Source organism: Phacochoerus africanus, chromosome 5, assembly GCF_016906955.1.
Source record: "Phacochoerus africanus isolate WHEZ1 chromosome 5, ROS_Pafr_v1, whole genome shotgun sequence".
In the NCBI taxonomy this organism is placed as follows: domain Eukaryota; kingdom Metazoa; phylum Chordata; class Mammalia; order Artiodactyla; family Suidae; genus Phacochoerus; species Phacochoerus africanus.
Window position 1 is genome coordinate 24,386,270 of NC_062548.1, and position 19,038 is coordinate 24,405,307.

The following is a 19,038-nucleotide window of genomic DNA, read 5'->3' on the forward strand; positions in this document are numbered from 1 at the left end:
TATAATGAATGGATCTTTTGGATGGATGTAGAAATGTTCACATGCAACATATAATTAATAGTAAACCAGTGTTAAACAAAGGAGATGGGAAGTAAGTGAAGAAAAAGGAGGGGATAATGTCCCAACATTATGGTAGCATATGCTTCAAAGGAATTGGGGCCATTTAAGGAAAAATAAAAAGAGAAATGTTCTGGGGTATGACAGAGGATCAGGAAAGATATCATCTTCACTTTCCTACCCAGTATTAGAGAAAATATGAGAGCAAACAAATCTGTATTTAAGAGGGCTGTATTTTAGATCTCTCAGTGAATGGCTGGGTCAAAGTTAGGGCATAAAATTTTGAACTGAACTTGGACATTTGCCATCAGCCTCTACATGGAGTAAAACATGAGCCATTGCAGCTACAAACCTGCAGCACCCCCTGAGAATAGCTCAGGGTGGAGACAAGGGGTGAGGCACTCTGTGCTCTGGGAAAAGTGGAAGAACCGGCTTTCAGACAGACAGATATTTTTAGGAGAAGATTTTATGTGCCCAATATCGTGTTTCCATACATAGAAAAACACTAAGATCCTTACTGGTGATGTCAGTTCCTTCTGACTGGTAGTAACCCTCAGGAGATTAGCAACAAACTTTTGTAAAATGTGTGTATTCTGCATGTACCCCCCCCCCACACACACATTTATCATATCCTGATATTCCTCTTTTTACTTGTTGGGTGATATTTCAGCCCTGTCTGTAGTTAAGGGTAAAGAATGTCTCCATGGGTTAAATTCATTGGGTCTATAGGATGTGAAATCTCAGATACTGGCCCTGATAGCAGAGGTGCATATCAAAGGAATGATTTCAGAATGACCAGGCCTCTTTTGTTCCTGCTCCCTGCTCTTTGTTGCAAAAACTCCTATATATCATAGCTCCTCCCTCACTGCCTCTGAGGGGTTTCTCAGGGGCTACATGAGATGCTGTCGCCTGGGCTTAAGTCCCAATTTCACCCCAAATATATCTTAACTCTCAACTTTCAGGTTGTGTATATTTTTTAGTCAAAAAAGAAAAGAAAATATTTTGAAAGGCACACAGAAGAGAGAGTATTTTGCTAATAACAAAGCACCAGTTTCAGGGCACAACTGGGAATGACTGTGGTATCAGAGATTAGTATTTTGGTCAGATGTTTAGAGTAAATTGAGAAAAATCCCAGATGATAAAGGACAAGGTGCAAAGTGTGGACTTTCCGTGAAGACTTGGATAAATAGTATTGTAGGCCATGAAAGAATTACCTGGGATAGTCTCTTAAGGGAAAATTATTAATCAGAGGTAATTAAAATCTGTACTTAGACAATGGGTTTTATCCAAGTCCTTATCCCCTGTGGGGGCAGAAGTTTTATTTTGTACTCAACACTCTGACCTATATTTATTTACTTTCAATGCATAGAAATTTAAAGAGTTTAAAACTGTTTTACACTGAAAAGTTTCTAGCTTATTGCCTTTCCTGTCACTTCAGTTTTCATGACCCTACATCTTTTATTTGCACCTTCTTTTGTTTGAAGTTTTCACATTTTTTGTTGTGTTGGCTACACTCTTAAATAAGGGTGAATGGGTAAAATTTTGAACTTTTGCATATGTAAATATGAATTTATATCACCATTTTAAAATGAATGATGTCAAAAGAATGAAAAGATAACCATCGACTGGGAGAAAATTTTGGAAAAGATAAAACTATTATAGAAATATTATCTAAAATATTTAAGTAGCTCATTAAAAAACAACAATAAAAAACAAACAACCTGATTTTAAAATGGCCCAGACATTTCACCAAAGAAGACATGCAGATGTCAAATAAACATGTGAAAATATATTCCACATTATGTATCATTAGGGAAATGTAAATTAAACCAACAATATAATACCACTACCCATCTATTAGAATGGCAAAAATCCCAAACACTGACAACACCAAATATGGAGCAATAGAAATGGTCATTCATTGCCAGTGTGCAAATCCAGTTTGAAAGGCAATTTGGTGGTTTCCTACAAAAAAAAAAAAACTTACTATTACCTTAAAATCTAGCAATAATGCTACTTGGTATTTACCCAAAGGAGTCAAAATATGTCCACATAACTTGCACACAAATGTTTGTAAACACTTTTATCCATAATTACTGATACTTTGAAGCAGTATCCAGGTTTATAATATTTAATTGACATGTACTATTTGGTATTTATTTTTTATAACTTTATTTTTCTCATTGTATCTATTGAAACTGAAAGTCAAAGTAGACAAATGGAATGAGCTGGAGAATCAAAATTCTCATAATCTTGGCAGGTTCATATAATATATGAAATCAATAACAATTACCAAATTAAAGTACACATACATTTAATTTAAAAAAAGAGTAAAATTGGTGTGGAGAATTAGTAACCAGTTCTTAGGAAATTAATTAAAGATGATGGTGATGAATAATTTTGGATATATGTAGTGGTGAATGTAATAAATGCCACTGAATTGTACACTTAAAATGGCTAAAATGGCAAGTTTTATGTTATATATTGTAAGCTTTGCCACAAAATAAAAAAAAAAGACTCTAGTAGAGCCATGGATTCCACATCTTAAAAGTAAATGAGATTTATTAGACTGGTCTGAACAAATATTCTATAATATATTATTTATTTCAGGACATCATATCACAATCTAGATTAAAGCACAGATGGTATTGAAAGTTCCAAACTTGGTATTATTTAAGAAATAGTTAAAAAAACATTTGTGGTTATCCTAGAGGAAACAAAGCTATTCTACAAATAATTCGAGCACTGTCATGTAGAAAGAGGAACAGACATTCTCTGTTCTGTTCTACAAAGTATAAGTAGATCTAATTCATTTATATATTCATTGATCTATCTATTCATTCCACAAAATAGATCTGCTTGGTAAAGCCATGGGTCATTGCTTTAAAAACTAATACCCAGAAAATTTTTTAAATGGGCAGGTTAAGTCTAAATACCACTGAACACCTAAGAGAAGATGATCTAAGAAGAAGCCCTCTCATGAATCACTGACTCATAAATTATCTGATAATGGCTGATGTAAGGAAATCCATTAATCAAGTTGGAGAATGCTTTATTTGAAAGCAAAGGTTTGACCAAAATAATCTTCTTTAATTGTATTGAAATTAAAATTAAAAAATAAAATTAAAAATAATAAAATTAAAATGTGGCAGTTCTACATTCAATTATCTGTTTTCCTTTATGATTTTGATGATAGATAAGAAGTTCTTACAGTCTTTACACTTTCTCTGAATTTCTTTAAAACTTTATAAAGAGCAGCCAAAACTGTTTTATTCCTCAAGTTGTAAATCAAAGGGTTCAACTCAGGTGCCACCACAGCATAGAACAGAGTATCCATCTTCTCTTCCACTAAGGAGGCTGACCATGGCCCCAGGTAGGTGAAGATTATAGTTTCAAAGCACATGGAAACAGAGTGAGGTGGGAGGCACATGTCCCAAAGTCTTTATTTTGTTCATGAGTAGAATGAATGGACAGAATGTGGCAATTATATGACCATAGGAGAACATAACTAGGGAATAGAGAAGCATAATCACCAAAAGTCCTGAGATGGCCAACATGACCTTGTTGAAGTATGTGTCCATGCAGGCTAGTCATAACACTGCTAGGGGCTCACAGGCAAAGTGATTAATAGGGAGCTGAAAGGTGATAATTATTTCCAGCAGTGAATTTGTGAAACCATCTACTAGGCATCTGGAAGCCAACTCCAGGCACAGTCATCCATGCAAGATAACCCTGTAGTGCAGGGGGTGGCCTACTGCCACATAGCAGTAATAGGACATGGCTCCAAGCAGGAAGAACTCAGACCCACCCAATGCCAGGAATGCATAGGGCTAGAGCACACAGCTGTGAAATGGGAATGACTTCTACACTGAGAGCATGTGGGCCAGCATTTGTGGAGCAATACTTTTGTATTGCAAAGATCCACAAGAGATAAAACACTAAGAAAGAACTACATGGGTGAATGAAGCCTGCTGTCCAGTCCAATCAGAAGAATAATGAGGAAATTTCCCACCATAGTCACCAAGTACATGGGCAAGATCAAGACAAAGAGGGAGATCTGATTGCCCCAGTCACTGGACAACCCCAGCAGGATGAACTCACACATCCATTACTGTTTTATTTCACTGCTGCATGAATTTCTGAGGACCAAACTAAAGATGTAAAAATAGCAAATCGTGGAAACTTAGGATTGGAAAGCGTATTTTAGAACACACTTAGAACCCACCTTCTTGAACTTAAATTTCTCCTAGAACTCCTAGAACAGCCAAATCCTCATCCAAACTCTGCTTGAACATATCCATAGATGAAGAACAGAATCGGACCAAGTTGGGAAGCTAGAAATCAAGGAGAAGAGAAGTTACATTCTTGAAATTCGATGTATTAGAACATATTTTTTTTCTCCCACACTTCTGCTCTTAAAAGAAGGATGGAAATTAATGAAGTATTTAGAATTAAAATCCTCAACTTAGTAGTTATTATAGGGGTAATTCTTGACTTTCTGATAAGAAAGTTTTTAGTCCACACAAAACATCTTTTTCTGAATTCTGAATGATGGTCAGTATCATTTAATTTCTTTTTGTGTACTGTGTTTCCTCTTTGGATATCTCAGACACAACACTACACACCACTCCTCAGTGGAACATACCCATGAAATCTGGAATGTCTTAAGTAATATTATCATACTTCTTATTACTAAGTGATTTTGAATTTATTTTCTGTAATTTGTCCTTTTAATTTGGGAGTGTCAGGTGGAAGGTCTCCTCTCCACCTTCCTCACACTAGTGCCCCACTTGGCCAAGAACAACCCAAGATGGCCAACTTCAAGGATCAGGTATTGAATGAAGAAAAGGTATACATAGACACTAAAACTTATGTTTTATGTCCCCCAATGGGAATTTAATGTGTTTAATGATGTCATGTTATTACTTATTAAGTGTTTTATCAAGGAAGGTACAATTCATCAATTTCTCAGTATAACAGTGATCATTCCTCACCAGTGAAAATAAAATTATAGAAAATCAGGTCTTAGGGAACATGATGACAGAGGCAGATGTAGTTTTTTTGATTCAAAACCAAAATTTTCTTTTATGTTTTATCACTTAAAGAAAGACACAAGTAATCCATAACTTTAAATGTACACAGATGGGAGTTTGAGGTCTCTGAGACAACCCTGTAACAACACAAGAAAGATCCACACAAAAGATCATTATACCAATGTCTTCTATACTATTCATACTATATAACTATAGAGTGACAGGAAGTTACAATTACATTTATTGAAAGTTCTCAGTTTGGGCCTAAAAATATTTAGAGTGATTGCTACAGATCATACCACTTTTAACACAGAGGGCTGGAGGACTTAATATTATAGTTTATTATCATATAAAATATTCAGGGTTTTGTATTGTTTTGTATAATGTCCAAAATTTCAAGGAATTTAATAAAAATGCTTTCAGGAACTGACTATTACACAGAAATTAGTGGAAGTGTTCAAACAATGACAGATACCACATTCAGAATTCCCTGAAAGTGTTCAGTCACTTACACCAAAATTGATTGGAGCAGGATACTCAGCTGCAGCATTTGCAAAGAAAGGCACAATGTTTAAAGATAAGTAAGATTATTCCCCAAGATAAGATAAAGAATTGAAAATCTTGATGACAAATAGTTTACAAAAGAATGATATTTTTCTAGAATGTTCAAAATTAACAGCTTGTTCAGCCTCATGACTACACACAAACAACTTGATCTTATTTATCATGTATTCACTTCTTTGCAATGCTATTTTGCATTATACATATTCATACATCAATTTATTTTTGTTTGGCTACATTTTACATTGGAATAAAAAATATTATCATTATACTGGTTGGAAATTTTCCTAGCCATGAAAGCCCTTATAAAATTGTGGACTGGTAGTGTACAGTGCTTTCCTATCCCTATGTAAATAGACTTCTGGTGTTCTGATGCTTTGTATATATTTTCCACACTAAAAAAAGACAGGTAATGAAAGACCCATCCATCCTTCCCCATACAAGCACTTCATTCCCAGCCTACAGCTCCCTAAGCTTTCAGTTTTCAGAACAGTTGGATCAAGGCAGTCATTACATCTATTGTGATAGGCAAGGGAGTTTTCTGGAAAGTTTGTTATAACTACTGTATATATCTAAGTAGTACTTTCAAATCTAAATATTTGAACTCTGTTTTCTCCACATATAAGTGTTTGCACTTTTTATTTTCTCCTTCCCTTCTAATATCATGATAGCTATTGATGGCTACATGTGTGTTCAGGGTAGTTAGGGGTGGTGAAATATTCTCATAATTAATTGGTTGTCCTCCATATCTGTGGTTCCATGTATTAGTGGATCCTTGTAGTTCAAACCCACATTGTTAAAGTGTCAACTATATATGTGTGTGCATACATTATTTTTTCAAAAATTGCTAACACAGATATTAAAGAAATGAAGTTTTTGTTTAATGCTTTCTGATAGGATTTAATTAATAAACAATACAACTATATAAATTACAAACAATACCAAAAAATACAAAAGTGGGATACTTTTTTTCAAGAAGTATTTCTATTGTGACCTGTTCTTGAAAGGAATACCATTGACTTGTCCTACATTGTATGCTCAGTCCTGTCTTCCAGGACTCAAATGGAACTGTGATGCTGCAACTTTTTCAGGTTTTTCAGACAGTATGTGTACATAGGTAGTGTGGATGTGAAGGTGATGGTTAATGATAGATTCATTTACATCATTAACCAAGACTTAAAGAAATGACCATTTAAAAAATCAAACAAACAATGAAAAAGTGTTTTTCTACCTATCTCCAAAATATATATACAAAAAAATAGAGAGTATTTGTGCTTAAAGCCACATTGTTTTTGCTCAGTAACTAAGTCAGGTTTATTTCCAAGTGACACATTGCTTGCAGGCAATTTTGGTACTTTCAGTAAAATATAGTTGATATTTTAGAAAAGTGATGTGCAAAGTCAAACTTGAACCTGCTTTTTGGTAAAATTGTTTCAAATAACTTACCAAGTCAATTGCCCTGTGAATAATTGAATAGTCCAGTTCAGTTTTAGAAAATCTTTTTGGGCTCATCTATTATTTTGGAGGAAGATGACAGGAGGAAAACAAACAAGCACCTGAAACACTTCTCCCTGGCCAGAATGCAAAAATACACTGGGATGGGAAAAATGGTAAGAGAGGAAATAACCATAATTACAGTTGTTTTTATATTGAGTTGATATAAACACTTTTTTTGCTGAACAGTTACTCTGTACTGGGCCTTATATTAAATACTTTAAATAAATAGTATATAATATAATATAATATAATATAATATAAATCTTCACAAAAACACTCTGAACTTTCACTTATTTTCTCCATTTTACAGGTGGGAAAAGAGGTGAAGTGACTACAGTGGAGGAGTCAGCAGGGAAACAGGATTATCTGATAACCTGGGATACATCCATTATGCTGCTCTTATACATGGCATGGCCTTGTGTGTACCACAGCAATCATCATTTTTTAAAGGCTTTGGATTCATCTAACAGGGAATTAGGAAACACATCAAGAATACTAATTGATTTCTGACTTTTGATTCCATCTACTTCAAAGTCGTGTTGGACGAGAATAAGTCCCTCCCACTCATCTGTGAATTTTAAGTCTGGCTTTCAAGCCCCATCAGCAACATGAGGAGAAAAACAGCACACCTCCTTCCCATTAAGGTTCTGTCCTTGCAGTATGTGAGTAACTGGCCTCTGTTATAAACTTGAGAAGGTGATCATGCTTCTACTCTGTGTCTGATATGGTAATGAACACAACATCTCACAGTGGATCCATGGCAAGAAGTCCTTTATTCCCCTTTCAAGAAAAAATTAAGGGCTCTGATTATAGAAAATAAAACAAAATTGATCTAACAGAAGAAATGGAAATATCCAGTGATTATGTTTAAAAATAAGCCTTCAAAAGAAGATTTGAACCTAAGGATAATTTTGTCTAGCCAAAAAGAATAACCCTAACAAGTATGAGGTGAGGCTGATGGAGGGCCCTGGATGGAGGCTATGTCTTACCTTGTTGGGAAGATTTCCTTCTGAGTTCTCCCTCATGGAGAACTTGGAGTCTATTCTCTTTAGTGGTGAGTGCTTATAAATAGTGCCAAGACATCCCCCACTGTTTGTGTAAATGGTTACCTTCACACTTACATAAAAATGGGTTTCCAGGTCACTTGGCAATCACACCAAAGGCAGATGTAATATGTTAAGTGGCCATCTAGTTAAGACAAAATCATTACACAAACGGAGAAGAGAGCCAATAATTCTCTCCACTGTCATGGAAACACTTTCCATAGTGTCCCCTTTGGAATCTCATGCATAAACACATTCCTACACAAGATGTTCAAAAACTTTTATTCAAATTTGCTTGGCTGTACACTAACAAACAATTTGAATGTCAAGATTTTTTAGGATAAATTTCTGCAAGAAGACAACTATATTAAGCCACCATACTCTTAGGCTTGAAGAATACAGGAGAGGCCATGGATTGCAGGAAACTGGTTTCATAATTGATATTGCTAAGTAAGTGTTGAAGAAAGACTGAAAATGCCTGACTTACATCTAGAAAATGGAGGAAGCTATCCTATGCCTTGGAAAGATTGCAGGGCTGGGAAAGTTGTGGAATTTGTAGCAAATGCAGTTTGAACAAGCAACTCTCTATAACTTTAGTGATAACATCTCAGGGGGGCAAATTATCTTTGGATTATTAGATTTCTTTTATTTTCCCTCCCCCTCTGTCTGGTCAGTTTTACATATAATGCCCTAGCCTATATTTCTTTTCTTTTTTTTTTTTTTTTTGTCTTTTTGCTATTTCTTGGGCCGCTCCCGCAGCATATGGAGGTTCCCAGGCTAGGGGTCTAATCGGAGCTGTAGCCGCTGGCCTACACCAGAGCCACAGCAATGTGGGATCCGAGCCGCGTCTGCAACCTACACCACAGCTCACGGCAACGCCGGATCGTTAACCCACTGAGCAAGGGCAGGGACCGAACCCGCAACCTCATGGTTCCTAGTCGGATTCGTTAACCACTGCGCCACAACGGGAACTCCCCTAGCCTATATTTCAATTGTGCAAATGAAAGTTTTTTTCCTTATCCTCACAGTTTGGGAAGGAGCACAGCAACCTTTGCTTTCTTTAGGTAAGTATGGCTGAGTTTTCAGTCATATCACCTTGGTATGGTGGGGATTTTTATCCAACTTTATGACAATAAAGATTAATTAATAACTTCCTAGATTTCAATTCATCTTTTGAGAAATAGCTCCTGGGCCAGGCAGCTCAGGGGACCAAGGTATGCTCTGTGATACACTGTCTAATATGAGCATGGGCAGGTAGACTTTAATTACAATTCCTAGACAGGTGTTGCTTATTATTGGGTTGTTCTCCAGGTTTAGAACTCTACCAGAACATCTGGTAACCTTATAAATTTCTCTTTTCATTTTAAGGAAGAAGACCTTCCACACCCTAGTTTGTACTTAGGGATTTTTAGTGTTCAGAACATTTAATAAAAGTACAACCATCTTCTGTGAAAAACTCTATTGAGGATGTTAAATATTGCACAGGGGTATAGGTAGTCTCCATTTCCCTTTCATGGGAGGGGAGATTTCCACTGTGTGCCTTGTCTATGTGAGAGTAACCAGTTACTCTCATCCTCTGCTCAGCTACTTGGCATTGCCCTGGAAAAAGGCCTATTCTGGGAGCTTGTGACAATAGCATCTTCTCCCAGCCAGTAGTCTGAATGCACTTTCTTAGCAGAATAGACAATCTGCTGATGGAGCTCTGCCTAGGTGAGCATTGGAGTCAAAAGGAGAAGGGTAATAGAGTCCAGGTTAACTCTGAACTTGGAAAATATAGGAAAAGGGGTGGGGAGGGAACTGTTCTATGACTTCCCAAATGTCACTGGATTTTCAAATAAAATGTTGTGCTTATTTATTGTCCATTTTAAGTTGTGGATTTATTGTCATATTTCTTATTCTTTGACCATTATTTAGTTTGGATCTAAGATTGAATGAACATAAACTCACTTGTAAAATGTACTTCTTTACCTTTAGACATTAGGAATTAATGTTTCATGACATTTCTTTTTCCTGTTAATGTACTTTATTTGTCCCAATATAACTTATCAGTAGTACATGCTTCCCTAAGACTGATTTAAAATTATACAATTATGTTACATTTAATTCATAAAGCAAAAGTTTTTTTAATAGCTGTGTTTTGATTTATTGTTGTGTGTCTATTTCTATATCAATATCACAGTTTTTGTTTGTTTTGTTTTTGTATTTTCAGGGCCACACTTACAGCATATGGATGTTCCCAGGTGAGGGGTTCTAATCAGCCTAAACCACAGCTAAAGCAATGTGGGAACCAAGCCATGTCTGTGACCTACACCATGATTCATGGCAATTGAACCCACATCCTCATGGATACTAGTCAGATTCATTACCACTGAGCCACAGCTTATTTTATTTAAGACAGTATTGGAAGTCCTTGTCACAGCAGTTGAGACAAAAAGGAGAGACAAAAGCCATACAAAATGGAATAAAGAGGCAAAATCATCACTATTTACAGATGACATGATATTACATATAGCAAAGACTTAAGATTACACCATTCAACTATTAATACTAATAAATGAAATTCAGTAAAGTTGAAGGATGCAAAGTAAAATATACAGAAATCATTGCATTTCTATATACTAATAAATAACTATCATAAAGAGATTTTTTTTTGTCTTTTTGCCATTTCTAGGGCCACTCCTGTGGCATATGGAAGTTCTCAGGCTAGGGGTCTAATCAGAGCTGTAGCTGCTGGCTTACACCAGAGCCACAGCAATGTGGGATCCAAGCTGCATCTGTAACCTACACCACAGCTCACAGCAATGCCAGATCCTTAACCCACTGAGCATGGCCAGGGATCGAACACACAACATCATGGTTTCTAGTCAGATTCATTAACTACTGAGTAAAAATGGGAACTCCATAAAGAGAAATCTTAAAACAATCACTTTACAATTGCATCAAAATAATAAAACACCTAGGAATAAATTTACCAAAAAAGGAGAAAAACTTATACTCATAAAATTATATGACATTGATGAAAGAAACTGAAGATGAAATATATGCTGTGCTCTGAATTAGAAGAATAATGTTAAAATGTGTACACAATAAAAAATATACAGATTCTATACAATCCTTATCAAAATACACACGGCATTTTTCATACAACTAAAGCAAATAATCCTAAATTTTCTATAGAACCACAAAAGAATCTAAACAGCCAAAGTAATCATAATAAATAAGAACAATGTTGTAGGTATCAGGCTCCCTGATTTCAAACAATACTACAAAGCTATAGTAAACAAAAGAGTATGTTGACTTGTTAATGATGGCCATTCTGATCAGAGTGAAATGGTACTTCAACATAGTTTGATTTGCATTTTTCTAGTATTTTGTGATGTTGAGGACTTTTTCATGTGCCTGCTGGCCATCTGTAGTCTTCTTTGGAAAAACGTCTATTTATGTCTTCTGCTTATTTTTCAAATGATTTTCTTAATTAAAAAAATTTTTGTCTTTTTAGGGCTGCACCCATGGCATATGGAGATTTCCAGACTAGGTGTTTAATTGGAATTGTAGCTATAGCTTATGCCACAGCCACAGCAATGTGAGATCTGAGCTATGTCGGCAATCTACACCACAGTTCATGACGAAGCTGGATCCTTGACTCACTGATCAAACCTGCATCCTCATGGATGTTAGTCAGATTCTTTTCTGCTGAGTCATTATGGGAACCTGTGGATTTTTTTTTTTCATTAATTGGTATTACTTGTATGTATATATTGGAGATTAGGCCCTTGTCTTTTGCATGGGTTTGCAAAAATGTTCTCCCATTCTGTGCATGGTCTTTTCTTTTTTTAATTGTTTACCATTGCTCTGCAAAAGGTTTTGAGTTTAATTAGATCTCATTGGTTTACATTTGTCTTTATTATCATTATTCTAGGAGCAATCAAGATGTTGCTATGATTTATGTCACTGAGCATTCTGCCTAGGTTTTCCTCTAGCAGTTTTAAAGTAGGTGGCCTTATACTTAGGTCTTCAATTGATTTTGTGTTTATTTTTGTGTATGGTGTTAGAGAATGTTCTAGTTTCATTCATTCTCTTTCTTTTTTTAGGCCCACATCTGTGGAGGTTCCAAGGCTAGGGGTCTAATTGGAGCTACAGCTGCCGGCCTACGCCACAGCCAAGCAATGCCATATCTGAGCCATGTCTGCAACCTCACCACAGTTCATGGCAACAATGGATCCTTAACCCACTGAAAGAGGCCAAATATCAAATCAGCAACCTCATCATTCCTAGTCATATTTATTTCCTCTGTGCCATGATGGAAAATCCTCTAGTTTCATTCTTTTACATATAACTTCCCTGTTTTCCCATAACCATTTTTTTAAATGATTTTCATTTTTTTCCGTCAAAGCTGGTTACAGTGTTCTGTCAATTTTATACTGTACAGCAAGGTGACCAAGTCACACATACATATATACATTCTTTTTCTCACATTATCTTGCTCCATCATAAGTGACTAGATACAGTTCCCAATGCTATACAGTGAGATCTCATTGTTTATCCATTCCAAAGGCAACAGTTTGCATCTATTAACCCCAAATACCCAGTCCATTACACTCCCTCTTTTTTATGTTGAGTAGTATATTCCTTTGTGTATGTATACCACATCTTAATCCATTCATCTATTGATGTGCATTTAGGTTGTTTCCACGTCTTGGCTATTGTGAATAGTGCTGAAATGAACATATGGATGCATGTGTCTTTTTAAAGGAAAGTATGTCCGGATATATTCCCAAGAGTGGGATTGCAGGGTCATAGTGTAGTTCTACATATATTTTTCTAAAGTACCACCATACTGTTTTCCATAGTGGTTGCACAAACTTACATTCCCAAACAACAGGAGGGCTCCCTTTCTCCACACCCTCTCCAACATTTTATATCTGTGGACTTCTTAATGATGGCCATTCTGACTGGTATGAGGTGGTACCTCAGAGTAGTTTTGATTTGCATTTCTCTAATAATCAGGGATGTTGAGCATTGTTTCATGTGCTTGTTGGCCATCTGTATATCTTCTTTGGAGAAATATCTGTTCAGGTATTTTGTGCTTTTTCCATTGGCTTGTCTTTTTTTGCTGTTGAGTTGAATGAGTTGTTTGCATATTTTAGAGATTAAGCTTTTGTAAGTTGTATTCTTTGAAACTATTTTCTCCCATTCTGAAAGTTGTCTTTTTTTATGGTTTCCTTTGCTGTGCAAAAGCTTGTCAGTTTGATTAGGTCCCATTGGTTTATTTTTGCTTTTGTTTCTGTTGGCTTTGGAGACTGACCTGAGGAAACATTTGTATAGTTGATGTCAGAGAACGTTTGCCTATGTTCTCTTCTAGGAGTTTGATCATGTCTTATGTTATGTTTAGGTCTTTATGCCATTTTGATTTTTTTTTTGCATGGTGTGAGGGTGTGTTCCAGTTTCATTGATTTACATGTGGCTGTCCAGTTTTCCCAGCACTGCTTGTTGAAAAGACTGTCTTTTCCCCATTTTATATTCTTGTATATTTTGTCAAAGATTAATTGACCATACATAGGTTTCTGGGTTTATTTCTGGATTCTCTGCTCTGTTCCATTGGTCTCTATGTCTGTTTTGGTACAAGTACCACAGTGTCTTGATTACTATGGCAATGTAATATTGCCTGAAGCCTGGGAGAATTATCCCTCCTGCTTCTTTTTGTTTATCAGGATTGCTTTGGCAATTCTGGGTGTTTCATGGTTCCATATAAATTTTTGGATTATTCGTTCTAGTTCTGTGAAAACTGTTATGGGTAATTTGATAGGAATTGCATCGAATCTTAGATTGGTTTAGGTAGTATGGCCATTTTTGCAATTTAGTTTTTCCAACCCAAGAGCATGAAAGATCTTTCCATTTCTTTATATCTTCTTTAATTTCCTTGATTAATGTTTTATAGTTCTCAACATATAAATCTTTCACTTCCTTGGTCAAGTTTATTCACAGGGATTTAATTTTTTTGGTACAATTGTAAAGACGTAGCATTTTTTTTATTCCTTTTCTAATATTTCATTATTAGTATTAAGTAATGTGACTGATTTCTGAATGTTAATCTTTTATCCTGCTACTTTGCTGAAGTTGTTGATCGGTTTTTAATAGTTTTTGGGTTAAGTCCTTAGGGTTTTCTATATATATACTAACATGTCATGTGCATAGAGTGACAATTTTACCTCTTCTCTTCCAATTTGGGTAATATTTATATGTTTTTTTCTTATTGCTGTGGCTAGGACTTCCAATATTTTGCTCAATAAAAGTGATGAGATTGGGCATCATTGTCTTGCTCCAGATTTTAGTGGGAATATTTTCACCTTTTCTCCATTGAATATTATGTTTGCTGTGGGTTTGTCATAAATGGCTTTTATTATGTTATGTTTCCTCTATATTCATTTTGGTTAAAGTTTTTATAATGAATGGATGTTGGACTTTGTAAAATGCCTTTTCTGAATCTATAGAGATGATCATGTTTTCTTTAGTTAATCTGGTGTATGCTGTAGATTGATTTGTGTATGCTGAACCATCTTTGTGAACCTGGGATGAATACCACTTGGTTGTGCTGTGTGATCTTTTATATATTGATAGATTCAATTGGCTAAAATTGTGTTTAGAATTTTGGGGTCAATTTTCATTAAAGATATTGGCCTATAATTTTCTTTTTTTGGTAATTACTTTGTCTAGTTTTGAAATTAGGGTGATGTTGGCATCATAGAATGTCATTGAGAGTGTTCCTTCTTCAACTTTTTGGAAAAGTTTAAGGATGATGGATATATGTTCCTCTTTGTATGTTTGGTAGAATTAACCTGTGAAGCCATCTGGTCCTGCACTGTCATTTGTAGGGAGTGTTTTTATTACATATTCAATTTCATTTCTAGTGATCTGTCTGTTCTATTGATCTGTTTCTTCTTGGTTCAGTTTTGGCAGGCTGTAAGTCTCTAGCAAGTTGTCTACTTCTTCTACATTGTCAAATTTGTTGGCATACAATTGTTCACAGTCTTCTCTTATTTTTTATTTCTGAGGTTTCTGTGTGATTTCTCCGTTTTCATTTTTTATTTTATTTATTTGAGTTATTTGTCTCCTCTTCTTGGTGAGTCTGGCCAGAGGTTTGTCAATTTTGTTTACCTTTTCAAAGAACCAGCTCTTGGTTTTATTGATTTTTATATTGTTTTTTGAATATCTATTTTATTTATTTCCTCTTTGATCTTTATGATTTCCTTCCTTCTGCTGACTTCAGGTTTTATTTGTTTTTCTTTTTCTAAATCATTTAAGTGGTGGGTTAAGTTGTTGATTTGAGATTTTTATTCTTTTTTGAGGCAGGACTAGATCACTGTGAATTTCCCTCTAAGCACTGATTTTGTGGAAACTAATAGATTTTGTTTGTGATTTTGTGTGTGTGTGTGTGTGTGTGTGTGTGTGTCTTTTTTGTCCTTTTAGGGCCATACTCATGGCATATCGACCCTCCCAGGCTAGGGGTCTAATTGGAGCTGTTGCCACCAGCCTATGCCAGAGCCACAGCAATGCCAAATCTGCACCATATCTGCAAACTACACCAAAGCTCATGGCAATGCCAGATCCTTAACCCAGTGAACGAGGCCAGGGATTGAACCCTCAACCTTGTGGGTATCCAATAGGTTTTGAATGGTTGTGTCTTCATTATCATTTGTCTCAAGGTGTTATTTAATTTCTGCTTGATTTCCACATTGATACATTGGTTTTTAGTTGCATGTTTTTTAGTCTCCTTGTAGTTAGCTTTTTCTCATTTCTTTTTCTGTGGTTCATTTTTGGCTTCATGCCCCTGTAGTCAGAGATGATACTTGAAATAATTTCTATACTCCTAAATTTGTTGAGGTTAGCTTTGTGCCCCAGTATGTGATCAATCCTTGAGAAAGTTCCATGTGCACTTGAGAATAATGTATATTCTGATTTTTTTTTTGACCTAATGTCCAGAAAATGTTGAATAAGTCTAAGTATTCTATTGTGTCCTTTAGGATCTCTGTTGCCTTATTGATTTTCTGTCTAGAGGACCTATCCATTGATGTGAGTGTGGTATTAAAATCTCCTACTATTTTTGGATCCCCATCAGTTTCTTCATTTATGTCTGTTAGTATTTGTTGTAGGTATCTGAATGTTCCTATTAGGGGCATTTATATTGATGACTGTAATAACCTCTTCTTGAATGAGTTCTTTAACCATTAAATAGTGTCCTTCTTTATGGCCTTCATTTTAAATTCTATTTTGTCTGATATGAGTACAGCAACTTCTGATTTCCTCTCTTGTCCACTGGCATGAAATATCTTTACCCATCTACTCACTTTCAATATATATGTGTCATTTGCCGTAAAGTGAGTCTCGTGTAGATAGCAGATTTTAGGTTTTTGCTTTTTTATCTACTCTACCACTCTGTGTCATTTCATTGGAGTTTTATTCCATTGAAATTTAAGGTAATTATTGATAAATATGTATTTATTGCCGTATTAAACCTTGTTTTCCAATTGGTTCTATGTTTCTCCATTCTTCCTTTATTTTTTTTTTTTTGGTTGGATGATTTCCATTAATTTTATGCTCCTGTTTGTGAATGTAATGTTTGTTTTTGATTTTTGATTGCCCTGTTTTTTAGGTATGTTAACCTCTTCTGTATCTGCTTGCTTTAGTCTGATAATCACATAGTTTCAAACATATTATTAAAAAAGTCTAGATTTTCTTTCTTTCCTTCCCCACATTATATGATTTGAAGCCTTTTAAAAATATATTCATGTTTTTCCTTTCACTGTTCCTTGTGCTTATCATCATTTTTACATTTTTTTTTCACTTTTAGATGTGTATGCTGGCTTATTTAAGTGATTGCTTTCCAATTGCAGTTTCCTCCATCCTATTTCTTCTTACTTCTTTTTCTATTTAGAGAAGCCCTTTCAGTCTTTCTTTTAGAATGGGTTTAGTATTGCTGTACTCTTTTAGCTTTTGTTCATTTGAGAAATTCTTTATTTCCCCTTCTATGTTAAATATATTCTTGCCAGATAGAGTATTCTAGGCTGCAAATTATTTCCTTTAAGAGCTTTGAATATATGCTGTCACTCCATTCTAGCCTGTAGTGTTTCTGTAGAGAAATCAGCCAATAGCCTTATGGGGATTCCCTTATAATTAATGCTTTGTGTTTCTCCTGATGCCTTTGGAAACCTCTCTTTAACTTTTGAGACATTTTTATTATAATATGTCTTAGTGTGGGCCTATTTGCCTTCAACTTATTTGGGGCCCTCAGTGCTTGATAACAGTTTCCTTTATATTTGGGAAGTTTTCAGACATAATTTCTTCAAATATAGTTTCAATCCCCTTTTCTTTTTCTTCTCTGTCTGGAATTCCTATTATGCATAGATTAGTCCACTTTATATTATCCCACAGATGTCTTATATTGCTTTTGAGTTTTTTCATTTGTTTTTCAGTCTGATGTCTTGATTAGATGATTTCCATTATTCTCCCTTATGTCACTAATTCATTCCTCTGCATTATTCATTCTTCTCTTTAGTGCCTTTAGTTAAGTTTGCATCTCTGCAAATGCATTTTCTAATTTTTTTTATATTCTTCCTAATATTTTCTAGTTCCTTTCTAAAGGAATCTGCATTTTTGTTCATATCTGCTCTTAATTCCTTGATAATCTGCCTTAATCCCTTCAGTATTTTCACTATCTCTGTTTTGAACTCAGTGTATTTCAGATTGCAGTGTTCTTTTTTATTTTTGCTGTTTCAGGTGAATTCTCCTGTTCTTTTAACCAGGAATGGTTCTTAAGCTTCTTTATCTTGCTTATGTTTTTCTTTTTCTGTGTGTTTAGGGAAGCCAAACTATAGTCTTAGAGGGCTACTTCTATGCAGGAGCATCCCTTTGTGTTTTGTGGGGGTGACTACGTATTTTTGGCATGGGAGTTTGAATATTTTCTGTCTCTTTCTTGGGTGTGAACAGACTGTTATCCCAGGGTGCTGAGTGTGTTTCCAGGGAGAAGTGACAATGGGTAGGGGTAATCATCAGTTCCTGGTTGCTGTTATCTTAACAACAGCAAGGATCTGCAGGAAGGTGGCACAGGATACTCCTAATTGTAGGGCCCTGGGAAGTGGTAATGAGCCTAGGAAGATTTACAAGGTGCTTAGAACATTTGACAGTGGCAGCATCAGGTTGTGTGATTTCCTAGGGCAGTGAGAGCAGCAATAGGTAGTGTTCAATTGCACTGCCCTCCTCTAAGGTGATTGGAGCCCAATTTGTTCCTATTTAGGGACCTGTAATGGTAGAAGACCACACCCACCTCTGGAGTCAGTGATAACTCTGGTGGTTTTCCCCAAGCACTTGCAGACCATGCAAGAAACACCCCATCTCACTTAGCCCACACAGGTGGTGCTGCACATACTGCTTCTAGTTGAGGGATCCTCAGAAGTGACAGAGATCAAGTGTGTTGGCACTGCCCAGAGCATTCAGCTGTGGCAAAAACAAGGCCAGTGTGCTTCCAGGGGTGAATGAGCCACAACAGATGGTGTTCAGTTACAATGCCCTCCTTTCTGGTACCCTTGAGGTGACTGGGGCCACTGTGATGCCTGTTCAAGACCCCTAGCGGTGGCAGGCCACACCCCCTCTGGAGTCAGAGATAACTGATGGTTTGCCCCTGCCATGTATAGACCATGCGAGGTGTTGCACCAGCTGTTCCTATTTGTAGGTCCCTGGGAAGGGACAGTGACCAAGTGTCTGGGAACTTCCCAGAGAGTTGGCAGTGGCAGCATCAGGATGGGTATGCACCCAGGGGAGCAAGAGCAACATCAGCTGATGTTCTATCACAA

The 19,038-nt window shown here is 35.9% G+C and overlaps 1 pseudogene; it reads right to left on the reverse strand.

Moving 5' to 3' along the window:
* Positions 1 to 3,235: 3,235 nt before the first annotated feature.
* Positions 3,236 to 4,162, reverse strand: LOC125128398 (olfactory receptor-like protein OLF3; annotated as a pseudogene).
* Between the last annotated feature and the right edge of the window lie 14,876 nt (positions 4,163 to 19,038).